The sequence below is a fragment of the Halichoeres trimaculatus genome, unplaced genomic scaffold (genome assembly GCF_033239565.1).
Source record: "Halichoeres trimaculatus isolate MK-OKI-2021-1 unplaced genomic scaffold, fHalTri1.1 fHalTri1_scaffold_14, whole genome shotgun sequence".
Taxonomy (NCBI): domain Eukaryota; kingdom Metazoa; phylum Chordata; class Actinopteri; order Labriformes; family Labridae; genus Halichoeres; species Halichoeres trimaculatus.
Genome location: NW_027437192.1, coordinates 1,729,829 through 1,754,234, shown reverse-complemented (window position 1 = coordinate 1,754,234; position 24,406 = coordinate 1,729,829). Strand labels below are relative to the sequence as shown.

The window sequence follows — 24,406 nt, the reverse complement described above, 5'->3', positions numbered from 1 at the left end:
TCATGACATGAAGAGAAAAAAAAAAAATGGAAAAAGACACAAACTAATGAGACTGAAGCTAACTTGACAAGTTTTAACATGACGTGATGTGATTTAAAAAAAAACTGAAGTAAAGGGAACTAAACTGACAGGAAGTAAAGTGGTTTGATATAAGGGAACTAGAGTGATAGGAACTAGGGTAACATGACTTAAAGGGGACTAAGATAAAAGGAAAATTAAAGTGGTTTGATATAAATAGAACAAAAGTTAAGGGGGACTAAAGTAATGTTACTTAAAGTAAACTACATTGAAGTGGAACTTTAGACATGTAACTCAAAGGGAACTAACGTGAAGAGGAACTAAATAAATGTAAATCAAAGGGAACTAAAGGGAAGAGGAACAAAAGTGATGTAACTTAAACGGAACTAAAATGAAGGGGAACTAAAGTGATGTTACTCTAAGGGAACCAGAGTTTAGAGGAACTAAAGTGATGTTACTCTGAGGGAACCAGAGTTTAGAGGAACTAAAGTGATGTTACTCTAAGGGAACCAAAGGGAAGAGGAACTAAAATGATGTTACTTAAAGGGAACTAAACTGAAGGGGAACTAAATTAATGTAACCTAAAGGGAACTGAAGTAATGTGATTTAGAAGAACTAAAGTGAAGGGGAACCAAAGTGATGTACTTAAAGGGAATTTATGTGAAGGAGAACTTAAGTAATGTGATGTAAAGGGAACTAAAGTAAAAGGAGAACTAAAGTAATGTGTCATTAAGGGAACTAAAGTGAAATGGGAACTAAAGTGATGTTTTTTAAGAGAATTGAAGAGATGAGGTGTGAAGGGAACTTTTTGGAGAGAGATGTTTGATGTGATGTAACATGAGGTTATTTGTAGTTAAGAACTGTGACATGAGATTTTCTGACAGTACATTGATGTGATATTTGAAAGAAACTAAAGAGAAATTACTTTTAGGAAACCAAAGCGAAGTGACATGATGGAAATTTATTTAAGAGAATATATGTAGGATTTGCTGAAAGAATGAGGTCAATGATGTGAAACTGGTTACTACTTGTTAGAGGTGCGGGCCTCAAACACCAAGCCCCTTCCCCTGACAGGGATCTACAGGGTTGGCCAATCAGAGGGAAGGGGGTTTAGGGTACAGAGAGCCTTAAAAAGACAGCTGCTAAAATGAAGAAAGATACTACAGGGGCACCAGAAGGACAAAATTAAGAACTTGAAAGCCGCAGAAACTGTAGGATAAAGTATTCCAGGTGAACTGTGCTTTAAGATTTGACTGATCGTCAGCTGCTCTGAGGTTTTCAAAGAGGACGGAGAAGAGGAGTTCCTGTGGAGTCAGAGTTTCTGATCCTGATCAAAAAGAGCTGCAGAGGACGCCGACACACAGGTGCTGTCACCTGGAGTCACATGTGACCAAAACGAGCCGACTGAGCGTGGATCTGATCTGAGAGCGGAGCAGAGAGATGGCGTGAGTCTGAGACGATTAGAGACGAGAGGAGAAGAGGAGAGGATGAGGAGGAGGAGGAGGAGGCAGGGAGTGGAGAAGAGGAACGGGATGGAAATGTTGGAGAACAAAGAAAGATGAAGAGAGGATCACATGATACAGAGAGAGAGATTTAAAAAGGCTGAGCCAGCGAGCGCCGCGACACCACGCCAAATCTGCAAAGTAGATTAGAGAGTGGAGCGAGAGTTTTCATTAGCCAGAGCGTGTGTGTGTGTGTGTGTGTGTGTGTGTGTGTGTGTGTGTGTGTGTGTGTTTGCATTCAAGTTTCAGATCAACAACAACAGGCCAGCACAGAGCGCCCACAAACACCAAACCTCTGCTCAATCCCATCATGCATTAGTCCATCTCCTGCTCCCATGTGGACGCCTCACCGCCCTCTCCTGACAGCACGCCGCTGACACGCTCAGCCCGCCTCACGCTAAATGTTTATAACAGCTCTGCCAACGAGGCGTCCCCGGCGACTGAAACCAGATCCTCAGATTGAATCTAAACAGAGGGGACGGGGGCTGAGGGGGCGGTTTGTGGTCTAAGTGGTCCAGATGAAGGTGATGATGATGATGATGACTAATCTGTGTTAACTCAATAACAGGCTGATTATCAGGAGTCACGTGTACAGAAGCTCCAGGCTGAGTGTTTCGTCTTTCTACAGGGTGATGTTGTTGGAAATGGCGCCGTTTCATACGAGAGGGGAGACGGCTCAAGAGTTTTCCACGATGTATTCAAACAAGTGGGCAAAGACTTGAAACCTTAAAGAGGGGGTATTGTTTCATTCATTCGTTTTTTTTTATATAGTCTTTATCTTTCCATGATTTCCAGCTCAGTAAATCTCTGTTTCTCCTCCTGTCTCTTTAAGAAGTGATGTTAAAGTCCTGGTTCTGGTTCTTAAAGCTCTACACGGCCTTTATGCTGCAGCTCCATCCATGAGGTTCTAGAATGTTCATCATCAAGCACAGAGAGCTTCTGTCTTTGTGATGTCACAACATTCTAGAACTCCCTGTTCCTGCCCTGTGAGTTTTTTAAGATAAACAGCTTTTTAATCTGGAATGACAACTTTAAGCCTTAAAACCTTTGCACACCAACAGCACGAAAGTGTGAAAAATTTGGAGGCGTCATATTCAATCTCCGCAGATATTTGCTGCCAAATTATGTCTCTCTTTTTGTTGCTTTTGTAGTTTTTATCTCTCTTGTCGTAAAGAACCTGGTGCTGGGACATGAACACAATCAATGTTGAATGTTTTGGTATGTAACTTGTCAGCAATGAGAATTGTGATTGGTCCGATGTGTACTTGTCGCAAGTGAAACTTTGGAAAAACCAAGATCGGTCAGTACGTAACTGGTGTGAAAGCTTGCAGTGAAAAACAGTAGGTTAAAAAAAAAATAATGTGCGAAATATTTGCACGAAAAATTCGTTAAAATTTTTTTGGCACTTTAAAAATTTTGGAAACTTACATTTTTTGAAACTTTTGCGCAATTGCTGGATTTTGTGCAAATTTTTCACATTTCACAAGTTTTTTAAATTTTAGCATTCATTTTTTCTTTGTTAGCAATTGGTTCAAAAGTCTTACAATTTTTTAAAAAAGTTTTATGACTTGAAAAATTTTTACACTTCAAAAATTTTGGAAACCAATTTTTTTTTAACCTTTTGCTTAATTGTCAAAGTGCTGGAATTTTTGCAATTTTGTGACATTTCAAAAGTTTTTGAAATTTTTGCAAATTTTTAAATTCATTTTTTCTTTGTTAGCAATCTTTTAAAAGTTAGACCAATTTATAAGATCTAGTGTTCCAACATTTTTATTATATCCTCCTGAGACCCAGGAAAATAAAAGTGTTGTAATTTTGATTTTCTCTTACTAAATCAAGTGTTGGGACAGTAAATAACATGTTTCATAAATATTTTTTTCTAAAGTTAACTTTATTCAAATTTTACAACATGTGCACTGTAGGGCACAACCGGACTTCAATGATATCATTCATAAAACATTAACCAGATAAAGCCAGCTATGGAGAACTTCAATTCAAACTTTGAAAGTAGGATAATGAAAACAGATTGCTCTGCTGGAAGTGTTCTCAAGTTTCTTCACTGATGGTATTGGATGAAGCATTGTGATTTCTTTGTGACACAAAGGAACATCTGGCACTTCACACATCTCACGTAGGTTTTACTATTACACCCAGGCATTCTGCATCTGGAAGGTCTCGGGTTGTTGACCATTTCAGGCAAATGGATTGCACCATACTTCCTGATGCTCTCATTTGGCTGGGGCATTCTTTTCTTGATTTCTGGCTGGTATTCTTCATCACTTGTGTCAGATCCTGGCCTCTGATGTTGTTGACCTGTCTGTCCCAGGGTTATCAGTTCCTCAGCCAAGAGGATTTTGAACTCCAGGTACTGAGAGGTCTTCTTTGTACATGCTGGAGTTGCAAGTTGTTGCAAGGTCTGTCTGTCTTCTCTGTATTGAAGCCAGGAGTTGGTGATGGCTAAATCAACGAAGTGGAGCATGGTGCGAACAGTCCACTTCTTGGTGCGGCTGGACATCCTGTAGAAGCTGAGCATGCGATCGCACATGTCCACTCCTCCCATGTTGCTGTTGTATGCTGCAACTACAGCAGGTCTTGTGACTTGGATTTGTTGCTTTTGTTTTTTTGACCATCTAGAGCAGGTATCCTGGGGTTCAATCCCATGTGCAGTTGATGCCATGATAACAGGCTTGTTATCCATCCACTTGGTGATTGCAATTTCATCAGGTCTTCGCACAATCATCTCTGATGATCCTCTGGGCTTTGAATTCAGGACTTTGTCAGAACTGAATCGGCATTCTTTTGGAATGCGATTCTTCTGAATTGTTCCTGTGGCAGGCAGGCCCCTTTCTAGGAGAGCATCCAGAAGGTTGATGGTAGTGAAATACCGGTCAAAGTAGACCAGTGTTCCTCTGGGAACTGTGTCAGTCAAGCGCATGACTGAATTACCCCCTATTCCCATCATTGGGATTTGAGCGAAGGTGTTCTTTCCTCTGTATGTTTCAAAGTCCAACACAAGACCACTTGGACTTGCAAGAATGAACACCTTCAATCCTGTTGGATTTGGTTTTCCAGGCACAAATTGACGAACTGGACACCGGCCGGTGAATGGCACCATCTGTTCGTCGATACAGACCTTTGTTGGTCGGGGCATCTTGAGGCAGCCTTGGAGGACTCTATTTAGAACAGGTCTGACTTTCCAGAGGGGGTCTTTTTTCTTGTCCTCTTCTGTCAAATCCAGATCATTGACCACCTTAAGGGAAGATCGGATCTTGTAGAAGCGATCTCTTGTCATGGAGTCAGCTATGATTGGGACCCTTGTTTTAGCAGCCCAGAACATTTTAATCCTGGGGTATCCAAGGCACGCCATGTAAACAGAGATTCCTAAAAAGGTTTTGATCTCTTCAGGCGTCGTGTTCATGCTGCTGCCTGAAGTCATTACTATGCGTTGGTTGGTGAAGAAAGACAGATCCTCAATCAGCTTCTCATCAATGTACTGCTGGAAGTACTGCTGAGGGCTCCAGTCTCTGCGGCTCATTAGGGTACCATCATCTGTATTTCTGTGTTCTTCTAATACAGGCTTGAACCTAAGACAAAGAAAAAACACTCAATTGATGGAATGGAATTCAAATTAACTAAATTCAGAAATGAACATGTTGTGCGTTCATGTTAATAATATTTTTTATTTAAAAGCCTACGTGTTAGTTTTGACCCATAAAGGGCGACGGTGCACTTCCTCTGGCCCTGCGTCTTGATGAGCTTCCTCTGGCTCTGCATCTTGATGAGCTTCCTCTGGCTCTGCATCTTGGTCAAAATCATCTTGCTCCTCATCTGCATCATCCTCTCCTGTCTCACCTATTCTTCCTTCACTCTCCTCTTCAGAAAGATCTATGTCTGAATCTCCCTCAATGATTCTGGTAAGAATCCTCTCACACTCTGTCATAGAGCTGTCTACTAAACAAATGTGAAACAAACATGAAGTAAGTCCTGATGTGCACTACAGTACACATGAATTAATTAGTAATTTTCTCCCTGACAAAAAATAATTTCAGCTCTAAAAACTCACTTAAAATGCTCCTAAGATGTTAAATCATCATAAACCATCAATGTATTGCGTTGAAAAACAATTTAGATATAAATATCATGCTTACCTTTTCTCTTCCCATAAAATGTGCTTGTTGAGATGGATGCCATTTTGAAAAGACAGGGAAAAGAAACTTGTCATAGCCACACCCCTACACATGATGCATCATTGGAAAGCTTTGGTTGTCCTCTGTAAGGCACTTCAGGACTCAACTGAGTGATTTTTAAACTCTCAGAGAAATCAAGGAAAAACAAATGTGTACTACAGTGCACAAAAATGAATTGTCGGGTCTCAGGAGGATATTTACATATATACGGGTAATAGTTTTTTCGGTCTTAATTCTGTCCCTCTGGTGCTCCCGTAGTATCTTTACATGATTTACAGCTCAAAAATTTCCTCTTTTTCTCTTTCTTGTGTTTTAGAAAACCCTTATTTCAGCCTCTGTCTGAAAGCTTCTGTCTCTTTAAGAGAACACCCCTCCCCTTTGATTGTCCAGCACTATGGGGGCATGTCAAGGGCGGAGCTATGGACAGACCTTGGTGTTTGAGGCCCCTGTAATTCACTACTTGTCTCTTCATGACGTCACTTAAAATCAGTTTATCATTTCATAATGCATCAGGCTGCTTCATGTGCTATTAGTTCATGTCATCTTTACTTCACACCATCACTTGCTCTGCTCCCCCTGGTGGCTGGCTGCAGTATAGTTCAAAATCTCTGTCTCCCCAGTCATTCCAGATGGGCTGTGGTCAAACTTTAAAAATTAAAAACACCTGGTAGAAATGTTTCTCACATCCGTATGCTGTGGGGAGATGAAGATATTACTGGATTGTGTTGATTAGGCTCCTGTCTCTTTAAGAGAACCCCCTTCTCTCTGATTGGTCAGCTCAGCTAAGGACAGGGCTAAAGACAGACCTTAGTGTTTGAGGCCTACTCCCATAATGCGAACAGATCTTGAGCAGATTCAGGGATTTCTCCAACATATGAGTATTTAAAGGTTTGACAATCTGCACACGCTCAGTCTGAAGATCCAGGAAGCAGAATACACCCTCTTTAACCCATTGCCACATCCTTCTTTGTTGTCCTCAGACTTCTTGGTAATATTTTCACGTTCACGAGTCAGGATGGAAACCCAGTATTGATTACTGTGAGTGAAAATAACTCGCTGCTCATAAAACTTCCACTTTACCATCTCAGAAAATCTCCCCTTATTGTTCACGTGTTGTTTTTCTCATCTCCAGCAATCTCCTCTGTCGATACCTCCCACCGCTGTCCCTAAATTATCTGATGAATTATGTGCCATGAGACTCTTTAGTTTGTCGATAAGTGTCTCGGCGCTGGTGCCACCGTGACGGATTCCTCTGCATTCCCTCCCCGGCTGAGCGATGAGCTTTAGATAATGTTTTATTTTTTCTCCCAGAAAACGGATTAACACTGTCACACGGCGGGAAACTGAACTCTTCATTGTTCTTCTTCCAATCATCCCCCATCTGTTCCTCACTTCCTCTTTATTTCTCTCTGCGCTCACGCTCTCAGCCTGTCCCAGCCTATCAGCCTGAGCCAATGGGAGCTCGGTTCAGAGGGCCGTGAACATGTCATGAACACACCGTGAACAACACGCCGCCAACACGCCGAGCCATGCTGAGGTAATTCAATGCAAATGTGGGTTTAAACAGCTAATTATATACATCGAGAGCGGCTGCCGCACGCTTCAGCAGGTCGCTCCGAATCAGACTTCATTAGTTCTGCAGGTTGAATAATGAGCTGCTGCAGGTGAATCTGCTGTCGACATATTAAGACAAATCTTCAACATAATTACGCTCGGAGCTGCACAAAGTGTTTACTGTGCAAATTTCAGCATTAATTATTTCACGTCTGAAATCCCCATCGGCACAAGTCCCGTCCCAGATCCTGCAGGTGGCTCGACGAGGGCCGTGCTTCAGAGCAGACTTTACACACACGCTGAGGAAAATGTAGATTTGTTCACATCACGAGGTTAAAGTCTGCTCAGCTGGTGAGATTTCCTCCAGGAGAGAGTCTCTGACTGTAAAACCTTCAAACACAAATCAGGAGAGAGATATGGGCTTTGGTTTGACAGCAGCATAAAGAATGTAGATCTAACGCTGAGAAGAGACGCTTAAAGAGGGGGTATTCTGCTTTCCTACATCTTAAACGTGGATCTAAAGTACAAACGCTGGATGTTCAGACTGAGCGTGTGCAGATTTTTAAACCTCTACAGATTCATGTGTCGTAGAAAAACGTGAATCTGTCTGAAAACAGATCAAAACACTTTGTTCCAAGACCAGATTTCTCTTTGACTCCTCTGCAGTGGCTCCTTGTAGCTTTAAAAATATTATTTTAATAAAGAATAGTTATTTTTCTTCCAGAGGGTATTGATGATTAAAGACACTGACACTAAATAAAATCCTGTGTTAACATTTAGTTGAACTAAATCTTCATCCCATCTGTCAATAAAGCCTGCCACCGCTCTACTTCACCTCCTACAACATCAACAGCCCACCAACTTTCCATGCACCTGTGGCTAACCTCAAGTTTTACAGCCCTGGGAAGATAACTACATCTACAAAAAGACTCATCTGGAAGAAAATACAGATTTTAATTCTGTGTGGATGGATTCATTTAACTGACAAAGTGACAGCTTAATATACACGATTGATATGTGGGAAGACATTAGCAAACAACAACAAGATTATTGGTTGAGTGATATTTTTGATAAATATTATCACAGTCAAGAATTTTTTCAAAAATTTTGAAATTTTGCAATTTTTTAAAAAAGTCTAACGATTTCAAAATTTCTTTTTTAATTTTTGAAAACTTTTTGCACTTCAAAACTATTGGAAACCTTAAATTTTTCAAAAATTTTGCATCATTATAAAATTTTGGAATTTGTGCAATTTTTTTTGACAATTCCAAAGTTTTTAAAATTGATGCAAATTTTAAATTCATTTTTTTTCTTTGTTAGTGATTTGTTAAAATTTTTTACAATTTTGAATTTTATTTTTAAATTTTTGACAATTTTTTGCACTTCAAAAATCTTTATTTTTTTTAAAAAAACGTTTTTGAAACTTTTACAAATTTTAAAATTCATTTTTTCTTTGTAAGCAATTGGTTCAAAAGTCTTACACTTAAAAAAATGTATGACTTGAAAAATTTTTGCACTTCAAAAATGTTTTAAACCTTTTGCTCAATTGTTAAAATGTTGGAATTTTTGCAATTTTGTGACATTTAAAAAGTTTTTGCAAATTTTTCAATTCATTTTTCTTTGTAAGAAATCATTAAAAAATTTAACAATTTTGGAATTTCATTTTTTATTTAAGTTTTTGGCAAATTTTGGCACTTCAATCATCTTGGAAACCTATTTCTTTTCTTTTTTTTTTTTACTTTTGCATAATTGTTGAAATTTCAGAAATTGTGCAAATTTTTTACAATTCCAAAGTTTTTGAAATTAAAAAAAAAGTTTTTGAAATTAAAAAAAAAAAAATTAGTTTATTTATTCATTTTTTTCTTTTTGCTATTTTTTCGTGAAGTGACGTGTAAAGAAAAGAAATGTAACAAACTACAAGGGCCTCGAGCACCAAGGTCTATATATAGCTCCGACCTCGACAGGCCTCCATACGTTGGCCTATCAGAGGGAAGGGGGATTCTCTTAAAGAGACAGTAGCTTTCAGACAGAGGCTGAATCGGGGGTTTGTATGAAACACCAGAGGGAAAAAAATATTGATTTTATTCAGCTGTGAATCATGTGAGAAACTACAGGGGCACCGGAGGGACAGAATATAGAATGAAAAAAAAGCACAATACCCCTCTTTAAAGTCAATAAACAGGATGGTTTTTCTGCTTTCATCAGGACTCTGATCAAAGGACGTCCATTAGCGCCTCAGTGTTTTCTCAAGGAGCATCTCACTCCTTCCCTGTTCATCAGAAAGCGTTAAAACATGAAAGCACTTCCTGTCAGAGCGCCGCGCTTACACACAGCACTCAGCTGTTTGCCGTCGTCCTCTGAACCACATCTGACCTGTTGCAGAAAAAACAGTTTGCTACGAGTCTTTTCTTTGACATGTCTCCTCCTGAGCTGCGGGGCGTCGAGGTTCACGTCTCTGAAAAGCGTTCTGACGTTACGAGCAGGACTCGAACCTCCCTCCTGTCTCCTCCCGTCCCTGCAGCTTTCAGAGGCGGAGATGTGTCGCGTGTCAGCGGCTAAATGAAAGGATTAGCATGTCATTACGGTTGTTTGAGTCAGCAACACTCCTCGCTTCACGATGCCACTGCTGCAAAACAAAATCTCCTTATCCCCAGGAGGGGGGAGCTAATATCCTATATTTAGGTGAGCATTAAGGGCCATTACCCGACAGACAAAGTGCTTTATCCGCAGCGCTCGGCTTTTGTTGGATCGGAGCCTTTTTCCCGTCTTTTATTGCCTCTGAAAGGAGGAGGAGGAGGAGGAGGAGATACCATCGTTCACTCCAGAAGCTCTTCTCCTCTCTCCTCTCCTCCTCTGATTGAAGCCAGCCAACAGCAGGCCGAGCATGAAGCAGAAGAGGCAAATTTACGGCGTAACCTTTAAAGCGGCGCTCTGATGCTGCGGCGGGGAGACGGAGGGAGTGGGTGTTTGGGGTTTTGGAGATTAAAAGGCGTGTTTTCTAACCTTTTGTGCTCAAACTGTTTCCTTGTTGAGTGAAGCGGCTTCAGCTCGGTTTGAAATGTTGGGAAATCTTTTGTCCTGCTGAGTTAAACCCCCCAAAGCCTCTTCTGCAGAGATTTCTGCGGCCTGCGGCGAAGAGAGCCAAACAGAGGGTGTTTCTGTGGAGCAGAGAGGAGTGTGTGCAGCTCAGGGTGATCAGACGCTGCTGGGTGTCGGGTTTTACATTATTTCACAGCGTGTCCACAGAAAACACTGCAGACCAGAGAGCACGCAGCAGATTCAGAGGTCACACCTTCAGCTGACACCTCCTCAGACCACCTCACAGAGAAGCCAAGGTCCCATGATCTGCAGAGAGCTCCCATCAGAGGATCTCAAAGCATCAGATTTACCATGAACACAGACCGTCAGAGGAGGAAACATGGGAACAGGAACCACATTACCAAGAAGAGGGCGTCACTCCAAAACTGATGAAAACTGGTTCAGGGAGGGCGTCGAGGGACCCACAGCAACGTTAAAGGAGCTGCAGGAGTTTCTGGACGCAAGTACCACAAGCTAGCTCAGCTAAATTCTGCAAAACCACATTTAAAGTCTCCCAAAAGCATGATGGGAAAATGTGGGGGTCCAACCAGAAAAACATCTTTGACAGGCTCTTACACAATTTCCACCATTAGCTGTAAAGGCTAAAGCTTCCTCTTCAACTGTATAATAAATCAAAGGGACTGTCCACGAAACAATTAACAAATAAACTAAACTAAACCCACCATGCGTTGTGTCGTTGAGGAGATGCTTTTGAAAAGTTAACATTAGCAGTCTTACACAGGTAAAAAAATAAAAATAAAACCAAAATCAAAACGCAACAAAAGTGTGTTGTAATTTTCCATTATGGCTTTAATCTCAAGCTAAAGAGTGATATCATGAGTAGCGTAGATAACATGATGATAAAACAATCTCGGTTAGGTCATTAGGGATGGGTTAGCGAGGGGTCGGGGTTTGGGTTTGTCTCAGCTGTCATGCAGAGACAACTTTAAGCATCCAAAACAACAAAAAACCCAAACCAAAAAAAAAAAACAAACAAAAAGAAAAAATGGACAAAAAAAATTAATGTAAAAAAAAAAAATGAATAATAATAAAATAAATAATAAACGACAATTAAAACAATTAAAAAATAAATAAATGAAAAAAGGAATAAATAAATTAATTAATGAATAAATCAATAAATAAAAATTAAAATAAATATAAATAGATGAAAATTGGACCAATAAATAAAGAAATTAAAATAAATCAATCAATACATTAACTAATTAACACACTAAAATAAATAAATTAAAAAATAAAATAACTACAAATGAATTTATAAAAATTCAAATAAATAATTTTAAAAAAAGTAAAAAAACACTAAAAGAAGTAAATTAATAAATAATAATAACAAAACAACATAAAAGTGTTTCACCTGCTCTTCTCCTTTAATTCAGAAATGAGGAGTCAGAGAAGTAAAAACATGAGCTCTGGTGGTTTGGTGAACTGGGTCACATAAAGTCCAACTTTACCCACATATTATCTCATAAAACCCAGGTTTACCGGCCCTGCTCCCTGAATGACCAGCTGGAGGCTCAGTGTTAGGAGGGAAAGGGTTTTGAATGTACCAGGTCTCTATGTTTGAGGGACCAGTAAAGATTAAATAAAGGATACCTCATAAAAGATCCACAACAAACTGTCTCAGCTGCACATTTATAAACTTAGAAAACAGTATTTTGAACCAGAGTTGCTCCAAACTCATGAGATACAAGAAAAAATATAGCTGCATGCAGCAATGACGGGCCCTCGCCCCGCGTAAAATGGTCCATCTTGTGGTAATTTCCAAGCAGCCTAAGTGCAGCAAAATGTGCCTCAAGCAAGAGCTGTGTGTATGGATGAGGTTGTCGCCCAGCAAGCAAGCATACATGGTACATTGAAAGCATAGTTGATATGATTAGTGTACCATAGGGGGAGCAGCATTATCACTGTAATTCATGTCAACAGAAGTCAGGAATGGGAGTGACTTCATGTGTGTAAAATTGGGAGCAAATGTTAAAATGAATGTAATAATATTATCAAGCATTTCCAGTGGGTGGCGCTATTGCAGTAGCAGAGATTTGAGGTTATAGAAGAGTTGGGGGATGGACTTTCATGGTGTGTGTGAAGTTTGGAAGAAATTAGACCTTAAATGACTGAGTTAGTACTACTTCCTGCTGTGTTTTGACATTAGCGAGGTGAAGCTAGTGCCATAGACACACCCTTGACCTTGAGGACATGAGCTGATGTGTAATGCTTTATGAAGGCGTGACAGACATTTGCAAGTTAAATGAAAAAGAAAATGGCAAAAAATGAAGAGGCTATGAATCAGAGAGTAAAAGACATTACTTCCTGTTAACAGTAAGGGGCGCTGTAGTGTTAGATGAAAAGAAGTATATGGATGTGTTGGAGATGGGAGAGTTAACATATGTGTGCATTTTGGGCCTGATCCAACATTGTACAAGAGAGCTATTAAGATTTTCATGAAGTAGCAAAATGGTGAACTTTGGCGGCCATTTGTGGGCACGCCATACAAGATGATAAGAATTGTATTGTAAGTGTTCATCTTCAATGTGTGTAGTTTCCACAAGGCAAGTTTGGAGTTCATCTTAGTCCAAACCTGGGAGTAGTTCATTGAAATACATAGCCTATAAACGTAATTTTGGCAATTTCAAGCAATTGCCATCAGGAGGCGTTGTAATTTCTGGGAGGAATAGGGACATGGCTGTGTCCAGGGCTTAACACTGAACATGTGTGTAAATTTTGGTGCAGATTAGACAAAGTTGAAAAATGCCGAACTTTGAGCCCGTGTCCTAGCCAAACGGAAAAAAATTCTGTAAACTTAGCTATGATTATTAATGTTCAATGTGTGTAGTATACACATGCCAAGTTAGGAGTTGCTGTGACAAAAGCCCTAGGACTAGTTCGTTCAAATGCGTAGGCTACAAATCGTCAAAATCCCATGTTTACGTGCTAATAGCGAAGTTCGTGTTGAGAATTGACAATTGTCATAAGAGACTTTTTTGTTCATGTGGGCATGCTTGTTATACCCACCAAATTTCAAGGTTGTAGCTCAAAGCAGACCAAGGGGCTGCAGTTTTAATCCCCTAGGGGGCGCAAGGGGGGATGAATTTTTGCAGAGACAGTGGAATCATAAATTTTTCGCCGAGTTTGAATTTTGTGGCTAGGTCATTTCGCCTTTTTTTCAAGCCAAAGGCACGCAAAGTGGCATTATATCGGCAGAAACAAAGAAGAATCGGAAGAATAATAATAATAAATATAGCTGCATGCAGCAATGACGGGCCCTCGCCCCGCGGAAAATGGTCCGTATTGGGGTAATTCCCAAGCGGGCTAAGTGCAGCAAAATGTGCCTCAAGCAAGAGCTCTGTGTATGGATGAGGTTGTTCCCCCGCAAGCAAGCATACATGGTACATTGAAAGCATAGTTGATATGATTAGTGTCCCATAGGGGGAGCAGCATTATCACTGTAATCCATGTCAACAGCAGTCAGGAGTGGGAGTGACTTCATGTGTGTAAAATTTGGAGCAAACCTTAAAATGAATGTAATAATATAATCAAGCATTTCCAGTGGGTGGCGCTATTGCAGTAGCAGAGATTTGAGGTTATAGAAGAGTTGGGGGATGGACTTTCATGGTGTGTGTGAAGTTTGGAAGAAATTAGACCTTAAATGACTGAGTTAGTACTACTTCCTGCTGTGTTTTGACATTAGCGAGGTGAAGCTAGTGGCATAGACACACCCTTGACCTTGAGGACATGAGCTGATTTGTAATGGTTTATGAAGGCGTGCCAGACATTTGCAAGTTAAATGAAAAAGAAAATGGCCAAAAATGAAGAGGCTATAAATCAGAGAGTAAAAGACATTACTTCCTGTTAACAGTAAGGGGCGCTGTTGTGTTAGATGAAAAGAAGTATATGGATGTGTTGGAGATGGGAGAGTTAACATGTGTGTGCATTTTGGGCCTGATCCAACATTGTACAAGAGAGCTATTAAGATTTTCATGAAGTAGCAAAATGGTGAACTTTGGCGGCCATTTGTGGCCGAGCCATACAAGATGATAAGAATTGTATTGTAAGTGTTCATCTTCAATGTGTGTAGTTTCCACAAGGCAAGTTTGGAGTTCATCTTAGTCCAAACCTGGGAGTAGTTCATTGAAATACACAGCCTATAAACGTAATTTTGGCAATTTCAGGCCATAGCCATCAGGAGGCGTTGTAATTTCTGGGAGGAACAGGGACATGGCTGTGTCCAGGGCTTAACACTGAACATGTGTGTAAATTTTGGTGCAGATTAGACAAAGTTGAAAAATGCCGAACTTTGAGCCCGTGTCCTAGCCAAACGGAAAAATATTCTGTAAATTTAGCTATGATTATCAATGTTCAATGTGTGTAGTATACACATGGCAAGTTTGGAGTTGGTATGACAAAAGCCCTAGGACTAGTTCGTTCAAATGCGTAGGCTACAAATCGTCAAAATCCCATGTTTACGTGCTAATAGCGAAGTTCGTGTTGAGAATTCACGATAGTCATAAGAGACTTTTTTGTTCATGTGGGCATGCTTGTTATACCCACCAAATTTCAGGGCTGTAGCTCAAAGCAGAGCAAGGGGCTGCAGTTTTAAGCCCCTAGGGGGCGCAAGGGGGGATGGATTTTTGCACAGACAGTGGAATCATAAATTTTTCGCCGAGTTTGAATTTTGTGGCTAGGTCATTTCGCCTTTTTTTCAAGCCAAAGGCACGCAAAATGGCATTGTATTGGCAGAAACAAAGAAGAAGAAGAAGAAGAAGAAGAATAATCCTAACAGATACAATAGGGCTTCGCCCCCCGATTCTCGGGGGCTCGGGCCCTAAATATAGCTGCATGCAGCAATGACGGGCCCTCGCCCCGCGGAAAATGGTCCGTATTGGGGTAATTCCCAAGCAGCCTAAGTGCAGCAAAATGTGCCTCAAGCAAGAGCTCTGTGTATGGATGAGGTTGTTCCCCCGCAAGCAAGCATACATGGTACATTGAAAGCATAGTTGATATGATTAGTGTACCATAGGGGGAGCAGCATTATCACTGTAATTCATGTCAACAGCAGTCAGGAGTGGGAGTGACTTCATGTGTGTAAAATTTGGAGCAAACGTTAAAATTAATGTAATATTATGATCAAGCATTTCCAGTGGGTGGCGCTATTGCAGTAGCAGAGATTTGAGGTTATAGAAGAGTTGGGGATAGACTTTCATGGTGTGTGTGAAGTTTGGAAGAAATTAGACCTTAAATGACTGAGTTAGTACTACTTCCTGCTGTGTTTTGACATTAGCGAGGTGAAGCTAGTGCCATAGACACACCCTTGACCTTGAGGACATGAGCTGATTTGTAATGCTTTATGAAGGCGTGCCAGACATTTGCAAGTTAAATGAAAAAGAAAATGGCCAAAAATGAAGAGGCTATGAATCAGAGAGTAAAAGACATGAGTTCCTGTTAACAGTAAGGGGCGCTGTAGTGTTAGATGAAAAGAAGTATATGGATGTGTTGGAGATGGGAGAGTTAACATGTGTGTGCATTTTGGGCCTGATCCAACATTGTCCAAGAGAGCTATGAAGATTTTCATGAAGTAGCAAAATGGTGAACTTTGGCGGCCATTTGTGGCCGAGCCATACAAGATGATAAGAATTGTATTGTAAGTGTTCATCTTCAATGTGTGTAGTTTCCACAAGGCAAGTTTGGAGTTCATCTTAGTCCAAACCTGGGAGTAGTTCATTGAAATACACAGCCTATAAACGTAATTTTGGCAATTTCAGGCCATTGCCATCAGGAGGCGTTGTAATTTCTGGGAGGAATAGGGACATGGCTGTGTCCAGGGCTTAACACTGAACATGTGTGTAAATTTTGGTGCAGATTAGACAAAGTTGAAAAATGCCGAACTTTGAGCCCGTGTCCTAGCCAAACGGAAAAATATTCTGTAAATTTAGCTATGATTATTAATGTTCAATGTGTGTAGTATACACATGCCAAGTTTGGAGTTGGTGTGACAAAAGCCCTAGGACTAGTTCGTTCAAATGCGTAGGCTACAAATGGTCAAAATCCCATGTTTACGTGCTAATAGCGAAGTTCGTGTTGAGAATTCACGATAGTCATAAGAGACTTTTTTGTTCATGTGGGCATGCTTGTTATACCCACCAAATTTCAGGGCTATAGCTGAAAGCAGACCAAGGGGCTGCAGTTTTAAGCCCCTAGGGGGCGCGAGGGGGGATGAATTTTTGCAGAGACAGTGGAATCATAAATTTTTCGCCGAGTTTGAATTTTGTGGCTAGGTCATTTCGCCTTTTTTTCAAGCCAAAGGCACGCAAAGTGGCATTATATCGGCAGAAACAAAGAAGAATAATAATAATAAATATAGCTGCATGCAGCAATGACGGGCCCTCGCCCCGCGTAAAATGGTCCGTCTTGGGGTGATTTCCAAGCAGCCTAAGTGCAGCAAAATGTGCCTCAAGCAAGAGCTCTGTGTATGGATGAGGTTGTCGCCCAGCAAGCAAGCATACATGGTACATTGAAAGCATAGTTGATATGATTAGTGTACCATAGGGGGAGCTGCATTATCACTGTAATTCATGTCAACAGCAGTCAGGAGTGGGAGTGACTTCATGTGTGTAAAATTTGGAGCAAACGTTAAAATGAATGTAATAATATTATCAAGCATTTCCAGTGGGTGGCGCTATTGCAGTAGCAGAGATTTGAGGTTATAGAAGAGTTGGGGGATGGACTTTCATGGTGTGTGTGAAGTTTGGAAGAAATTAGACCTTAAATGACTGAGTTAGTACTACTTCCTGCTGTGTTTTGACATTAGCGAGGTGAAGCTAGTGCCATAGACACACCCTTGACCTTGAGGACATGAGCTGATTTGTAATGCTTTATGAAGGCGTGACAGAGATTTGCAAGTTAAATGAAAAAGAAAATGGCAAAAAATGAAGAGGCTATAAATCAGAGAGTATAAGACATGAGTTCCTGTTAACAGTAAGGGGCGCTGTAGTGTTAGATGAAAAGAAGTATATGGATGTGTTGGAGATGGGAGAGTTAACATGTGTGTGCATTTTGGGCCTGATCCAACATTGTACAAGAGAGCTATTAAGATTTTCATGAAGTAGCAAAATGGTGAACTTTGGCGGCCATTTGTGGCCGAGCCATACAAGATGATAAGAATTGTATTGTAAGTGTTCATCTTCAATGTGTGTAGTTTCCACAAGGCAAGTTTGGAGTTCATCTTAGTCCAAACCTGGGAGTAGTTCATTGAAATACATAGCCTATAAACGTAATTTTGGCAATTTCAGGCCATTGCCATCAGGAGGCGTTGTAATTTCTGGGAGGAATAGAGACATGGCTGTGTCCAGGGCTTAACACTGAACATGTGTGTAAATTTTGGTGCAGATTGGACAAAGTTGAAAAATGCCGAACTTTGAGCCTGTGTCCTAGCCAAACGGAAAAAAATTCTGTAAATTTAGCTATGATTATTAATGTTCAATGTGTGTAGTATACACATGCCAAGTTTGGAGTTGCTGTGACAAAAGCCCTAGGACTAGTTCGTTCAAATGCGTAGGCTACAAATCGTGAAAATCCCATGTTTACGTGCTAATAGCGAAGTTCGTGTTGAGAATTCACGATAGTCATAAGAGACTTTTTTGTTCATGTGGGCATGCTTGTTATACCCACCAAATTTCAGGGCTGTAGCTGAAAGCAGAGCAAGGGGCTGCAGTTTTAAGCCCCTAGGGGGCGCAAGGGGGGATGGATTTTTGCAGAGACAGTGGAATCATAAATTTTTCGCCGAGTTTGAATTTTGTGGCTAGGTCATTTCGCCTTTTTTTCAAGCCAAAGGCACGCAAAATGGCATTGTATTGGCAGAAACAAAGAAGAAGAAGAAGAAGAAGAAGAAGAAGAAGAATAATCCTAACAGTTACAATAGGGCTTCGCCCCCCGATTCTCGGGGGCTCGGGCCCTAATAATAATAATCCTAACGGTTACAAGAGGGCTTCGCCCCCGGTTCCCGGGGCTCGGGCCCTAAATATAGCTGCATGCAGCAATGACGGGCCCTCGCCCTGCGGAAAATGGTCCGTATTGGGGTAATTCCCAAGCAGCCTAAGTGCAGCAAAATGTGCCTCAAGCAAGAGCTCTGTGTATGGATGAGGTTGTTCCCCCGCAAGCAAGCATACATAGTACATTGAAAGCATAGTTGATATGATTAGTGTACCATAGGGGGAGCAGCATTATCACTGTAATTCATGTCAGCAGCAGTCAGGAGTGGGAGTGACTTCATGTGTGTAAAATTTGGAGCAAACGTTAAAATGAATGTAATAATATGATCAAGCATTTCCAGTGGGTGGCGCTATTGCAGTAGCAGAGATTTGAGGTTATGGAAGAGTTGGGGGATGGACTTTCATGGTGTGTGTGAAGTTTGGAAGAAATTAGACCTTAAATGACTGAGTTAGTACTACTTCCTGCTGTGTTTTGACATTAGCGAGGTGAAGCTAGTGCCATAGACACACCCTTGACCTTGAGGACATGAGCTGATTTGTAATGCTTTATGAAGGCGTGCCAGACATTTGCAAGTTAAATGAAAAAGAAAATGGCAAAAAATGAAGAGGCTATAAATCAGAGAGTAAAAGACATTACTTCCTGTTAACAGTAAGGGGCGCTGTAGTGTTAGATGAAAAGAAGTATATGGATGTGTTGGAGATGGGAGAGTTAACATATGTGTGCATTTTGGGCCTGATCCAACATTGTACAAGAGAGCTATTAAGATTTTCATGAAGTAGCAAAATGGTGAACTTTGGCGGCCATTTGTGGGCACGCCATACAAGATGATAAGAATTGTATTGTAAGTGTTCATCTTCAATGTGTGTAGTTTCCACAAGGCAAGTTTGGAGTTCATCTTAGTCCAAACCTGGGAGTAGTTCATTGAAATACACAGCCTATAAACGTAATTTTGGCAATTTCAGGCCATTGCCATCAGGAGGCGTTGTAATTTCTGGGAGGAATAGGGACATGGCTGTGTCCAGGGCTTAACACTGAACATGTGTGTAAATTTTGGTGCAGATTAGACAAAGTTGAAAAATGCCGAACTTTGAGCCCGTGTCCTAGCCAAACGGAAAAAAATTCTGTAAATTTAGCTATGATTATTAATGTTCAATGTGTGTAGTATACACATGCCAAGTTTGGAGTTGCTGTGACAAAAGCCCTAGGACTAGTTCGTTCAAATGCGTAGGCTACAAATCGTCAAAATCCCATGTTTACGTGCTAATAGCGAAGTTCGTGTTGAGAATTCACGATAGTCATAAGAGACTTTTTTGTTCATGTGGGCATGCTTGTTATACCCACCAAATTTCAGGGCTGTAGCTCAAAGCAGAGCAAGGGGCTGCAGTTTTAAGCCCCTAGGGGGCGCAAGGGGGGATGGATTTTTGCACAGACAGTGGAATCATAAATTTTTCGCCGAGTTTGAATTTTGTGGCTAGGTCATTTCGCCTTTTTTTCAAGCCAAAGGCACGCAAAATGGCATTGTATTGGCAGAAACAAAGAAGAAGAAGAAGAAGAAGAAGAAGAAGAAATATAGCTGCATGCAGCAATGACGGGCCCTCGCCCCGCGGGAAATGGTCCGTCTTGGGGTAATTCCCAAGCAGCCTAAGTGCAGCAAAATGTGCCTCAAGCAAGAGCTATGTGTATGGATGAGGTTGTTCCCCCGCAAGCATAAATTATACATTGAAATCATAGTGGATATGATTAGTGTCCAATAGGGGGAGCTGCATTATCACTGTGATGCATGTCAACAGCAGTCAGGAGTGGGAGTGAGTTGATGTGTGTAAAATTGGGAGCAAATGTTAAAATGAAAGTAATAATATTATCAAGCATTTCCAGTGGGTGGCGCTATTGCAGTAGCAGAGATTTGAGGTTATAGAAGAGTTGGGGGATGGACTTTCATGGTGTGTGTGAAGTTTGGAAGAAATTAGACCTTAAATGACTGAGTTAGTACTACTTCCTGCTGTGTTTTGACATTAGCCAGGTGAAGCTAGTGGCATAGACACAGCATTGACCTTCAGGACATGATCTGATTTGTAATGCTTTATGAAGGCGTGCCAGACATTTGCAAGTTAAATGAAAAAGAAAATGGCCAAAAATGAAGAGGCTATAAATCAGAGAGTAAAAGACATGAGTTCCTGTTAACAGTAAGGGGCGCTGTAGTGTTAGATGAAAAGAAGTATATGGATGTGTTGGGGATGGGAGAGGTATCATGTGTGTGCATTTTGGGCCTGATCCAACATTGTACAAGAGAACTATTAAGATTTTCATGAAGAAGCAAAATGGTGAACTTTGGCGGCCATTTGTGGCCACGCCATACAAGATGATAAGAATTGTATTGTAAGTGTTCATCTTCAATGTGTGTAGTTTCCACAAGGCAAGTTTGGAGTTCATCTTAGTCCAAACCTGGGAGTAGTTCATTGAAATACATAGCCTATAAAAGTAATTTTGGCAATTTCAAGCCATTGCCATCAGGAGGCGTTGTGCTTTGTGGGGGGAATCATGACATGGCTGTGTCTGGGGCTTAACACTGAGCATGTGTGTTAATTTGGGTGCAGATTGGACAAAGTTGAAAAACGCCGAACTTTGAGCCCGTGTCATAGCCAAACGGAAAAATATTCTGTAAATTGTATTATAACTTTTGATCTTCAATGTGTGTAGTATACACATGCCAAGTTTGGAGTTGGTGTGACAAAAGCCCTAGGACTAGTTCGTTGAAATGCGTAGGCTCCAAATCGTGAAAATTCCAAGTTTACGTGCTAATAGCGAAGTTCGTGTTGAGAATTCACGATAGTCATAAGAGACTTTTTTATTCATCTAGGCATGCTTGTTATACCCACCAAATTTCAGGGCTGTAGCTTAAAGCAGACCAAGGGGCTGCAGTTTTAAGCCCCTAGGGGGCGCGAGGGGGGATGAATTTTTGTGCAGATACTGGAATCATAAATTTTTCGCCGAGTTTGAATTTTGTGGCTAGGTCATTTCACCTTTTTTTCAAGGCAAAGCCACGCAAAATGGCATTGTTTTGGCGGAAACAAAGAAGAATAAGAAGAAGAAGAAGAATAATAAATATAGCTGCATGCAGCAATGACGGGCCCTCGCCCCGCGTAAAATGGTCCATCTTGTGGTAATTTCCAAGCAGCCTAAGTGCAGCAAAATGTGCCTCAAGCAAGAGCTGTGTGTATGGATGAGGTTGTCGCCCAGCAAGCAAGCATACATGGTACATTGAAAGCATAGTTGATATGATTAGTGTACCATAGGGGGAGCAGCATTATCACTGTAATTCATGTCAACAGAAGTCAGGAATGGGAGTGACTTCATGTGTGTAAAATTGGGAGCAAATGTTAAAATGAATGTAATAATATTATCAAGCATTTCCAGTGGGTGGCGCTATTGCAGTAGCAGAGATTTGAGGTTATAGAAGAGTTGGGGGATGGACTTTCATGGTGTGTGTGAAGTTTGGAAGAAATTAGACCTTAAATGACTGAGTTAGTACTACTTCCTGCTGTGTTTTGACATTAGCGAGGTGAAGCTAGTGCCATAGACACACCCTTGACCTTGAGGACATGAGCTGATGTGTAATGCTTTATGAAGGCGTGACAGACATTTGCAAGTTAAATGAAAAAGAAAATGGCAAAAAATGAAGAGGCTATGAATCAGAGAGTAAAAGACATTACTTCCTGTTAACAGTAAGGGGCGCTGTAGTGTTAGATGAAAAGAAGTATATGGATGTGTTGGAGATGGGAGAGTTAACATATGTGTGCATTTTGGGCCTGATCCAACATTGTACAAGAGAGCTATTAAGATTTTCATGAAGTAGCAAAATGGTGAACTTTGGCGGCCATTTGTGGGCACGCCATACAAGATGATAAGAATTGTATTGTAAGTGTTCATCTTCAATGTGTGTAGTTTCCACAAGGCAAGTTTGGAGTTCATCTTAGTCCAAACCTGGGAGTAGTTCATTGAAATACATAGCCTATAAACGTAATTTTGGCAATTTCAAGCAATTGCCATCAGGAGGCGTTGTAATTTCTGGGAGGAATAGGGACATGGCTGTGTCCAGGGCTTAACACTGAACATGTGTCTTGATTTTGGTGCAGATTAGACAAAGTTGAAAAATGCCGAACTTTGAGCCCGTGTCCTAGCCAAACGGAAAAAAATTCTGTAAACTTAGCTATGATTATTAATGTTCAATGTGTGTAGTATACACATGCCAAGTTAGGAGTTGCTGTGACAAAAGCCCTAGGACTAGTTCGTTCAAATGCGTAGGCTACAAATCGTCAAAATCCCATGTTTACGTGCTAATAGCGAAGTTCGTGTTGAGAATTGACAATTGTCATAAGAGACTTTTTTGTTCATGTGGGCATGCTTGTTATACCCACCAAATTTCAAGGTTGTAGCTCAAAGCAGACCAAGGGGCTGCAGTTTTAATCCCCTAGGGGGCGCAAGGGGGGATGAATTTTTGCAGAGACAGTGGAATCATAAATTTTTCGCCGAGTTTGAATTTTGTGGCTAGGTCATTTCGCCTTTTTTTCAAGCCAAAGGCACGCAAAGTGGCATTATATCGGCAGAAACAAAGAAGAATCGGAAGAATAATAATAATAAATATAGCTGCATGCAGCAATGACGGGCCCTCGCCCCGCGGGAAATGGTTTGTATTGGGGCAATTCCCAAGCAGCGTAAGTGCAGCAAAATGTGGCTTAGCCAAGAGCTATGTGTATGGATTAGGTTTGGCCCCGCCAGCAGGCATACATGGTACATTGGAATCATAGTAGTCAGGAAGACTATTTGTTCACCCATGGTCTGTAAGTCTGAAGCAGTTTTCCTGCTATCCTTCTTGTCCAGTCTCAGCACTGCTTTCATCCAATGATGAGCCACCACACTGTCCTTCTTAATCAAACCAGATCTTAGGTGTCAAATTTGAAAATGCTTTGTCTCTCCTGTTATATAGGTTTCATCCAGCCTCTGAAGTGTGTTCAAGTTATCTTCAACTGTTTCAGTACTTTTTCAGGATCCTGGTTATGTTCTAATAAACCTTCAATGAAAAATCATGTTCAATAAGCATTATTGTTCTTCATTAACACCAGAGTTTAGGGTCTGAGGATCATGTTATCCATCCCATGAGTTCCTAAGATGAGTTACTTCCTGTGAGGTCTAAGCGGTAAAGACATTTTCTGTACACAATAAATTTATTGCATTCATTGTGTCTTCTGTTCCTTTATCATTACTCTTTCCTGATTTAAATGTTTTTTTTTGTTGTGTCAATAAAATTAATATGGCTGTTGTTTGCTGTTTTTTATAGAGACAGACACACACACACACACACACACACACACACACACACACACACACACACAGACACAGACACAGTCACAGACACACAGACACAGACAAACACACACACATACATACATACACACAGACACACACACACGGACACACACACACACGCACAGACATGGTTACCCAATGCTGTAGTCTCAGTAAATATACATCATCACTGTGTAATTTTCCTATATGTGTTAGAGAGTATTATTACCAAATGTGGATAGGTAGGTTGGCACGAGTTGGATTCGAACCCGTGCCATAAGAAAAACAATCAACACCGTAGCGCGGTGTCATATCCGTTAAGCTATCTTTGCGCTGGTACAAGGAGAGTATTTAACTGATGAAATCAGAGTTAATACAGAGGAAATAGGTAGTGCAGGATACATAGGAAAAGTTTAGGGTAACATACGAAAAGCAGACATTACATTCCATTTATTCCACATGCGTGAGGAAAACATTACTAGCCGATCAGCATTATTCGTAAAGTCATGTAAACACAAAACAGAAACATTCATAGCTGTTTTTTTTGTTTAGGATTTTTATTTTCGTTTCTTGAAGTGAAACATGTTTTTGTGTACTGCCTAGTGTATATTAAGTTGCAACCAAATTATTACAAAGGATTATCATGTATTTTTGAAGTTGTCTTTACTTCAGTGGGCGTTACCGTTTTAATTCACGCCTGCAGTGTCATCGTGGGCACGGCTC

At 40.7% G+C, this 24,406-nt stretch overlaps 1 protein-coding gene across 4 annotated transcripts in view; it reads right to left on the bottom strand.

Annotated features, from left to right (window-relative positions):
- Positions 1-24,406, bottom strand: part of LOC141802741 (glutamate receptor ionotropic, kainate 5-like) — a 302,416-nt gene that overhangs the window by 97,732 nt on the left and 180,278 nt on the right. The gene's annotated exons all lie outside the window — the stretch shown is intronic.